This window comes from Alligator sinensis, unplaced genomic scaffold, assembly GCF_000455745.1.
Source record: "Alligator sinensis unplaced genomic scaffold, ASM45574v1 scaffold647_2, whole genome shotgun sequence".
NCBI classification, from domain to species: Eukaryota; Metazoa; Chordata; order Crocodylia; family Alligatoridae; genus Alligator; species Alligator sinensis.
Window position 1 is genome coordinate 2,271,243 of NW_005841832.1, and position 1,303 is coordinate 2,272,545.

Consider the following 1,303-nt stretch of genomic DNA (forward strand, 5'->3'; position numbering starts at 1 on the left):
ATATATGTGCTTATACCACTTCTGTGGCTGGTAGTAGGTCAGTGCCAGCTTCTTGGTTCTTACTGGCACAGCCTTTTTGCCAGTTTTCATTGCTGAGTATCCTAGTATCCAACCCCACTGTAGCCCCACAGTGCTTGTGATGCAAGGGAGAGAAGGAGGGAATGGGAGCTGGGCTTACTTGGGAGGAGGGTTCCCAAACTATCCTAAGCTCAAGACAGCCCTGCAGAACACCTTGAATTTGCCAGGCCCATTGTTGAGGCCCACTGATGCTGCAGTTCCCTCCACACAACATTTTATGTGAATCCAGGCTCAGGGCTGACAAGATGCAAGGACAGATAGGTGCTAATCACTGCAGACTCTGAAGTAGAACCACTAAGCACTGACCAATCAAATGGTTGGCTGATTGTCCATGGTACCTGCTTCTTGCACCACCACAGGGGTTCTGCATGTACCCAGAGTCTGCCACAGTCCCACAAAGTCACACAGATGTGCATACACTAAGTCATGCACAGAGTCATAAAAGTGTGCACTATCGCATGTGCATATGCACACAATAGTCATATACACTGTCATTCATGCTCACAGTGGCTAACTTGTATGCATATGGCTGTGTAATCACAGCCACATTCATACAAAGTAATACACACAATCCTACACAGCCGGTTTGTTTGTACAATGCCACACCCAGGTCTCTGAAAACCTGAGAAGCTGAAGGGTTGATGATGTCTAGGCTCTTGGTAGCAATCAGGAAAAGAGCTTTGCAGCAGGTGTTTATATCTGTTAGGGTCCCTTCACCCTTCTAGATTAGACCAAAGAGGCCTCAGCTTGCCTTTAAGCAAGTATTTTCCTGCTGGTTACTCTCCTCAGGGCCCCATGCACGTCCTTGTTCCTCAGGCTGTAGATCAAGGGGTTCATTATGGGGGTCAGAGCACCATAGAATAGAGAAACCATCTTGTCCTGGTCTGAGGTAGATTTGAATTGAGGCCGCAGGTACATGAACATGGCTGTACCGTAGAATATACTGACCACAGTCAGGTGGGAGCTACAGGTGGAAACAGCTTTGCTTCTGCCATGAGCTGAACAGATGTGCAGTACAGCCAAGCCAATGCGCACATACGTCACCAGGATGAAGCTAAATGGTAGCAGCAGTGCAAGGACACCAGTGGCAAACACCACCATCTCGCTGGCATGGCTGTCAGAACAGGCCAGCTTCAGCACTGCCAGTACTTCACAAGTGAAGTGGTTGATAACGTTGGGCCCACACAGCCGAGAGGGCACAGTGAGAGCAAGGAGACCTGTCAGC

General features: G+C 49.0%; 1 pseudogene; it reads right to left on the minus strand.

The window, feature by feature from the left end:
* Positions 1-831: 831 nt before the first annotated feature.
* The window catches only part of LOC102378330, a 1,043-nt pseudogene continuing 571 nt past the window's right edge, over positions 832-1,303 (minus strand).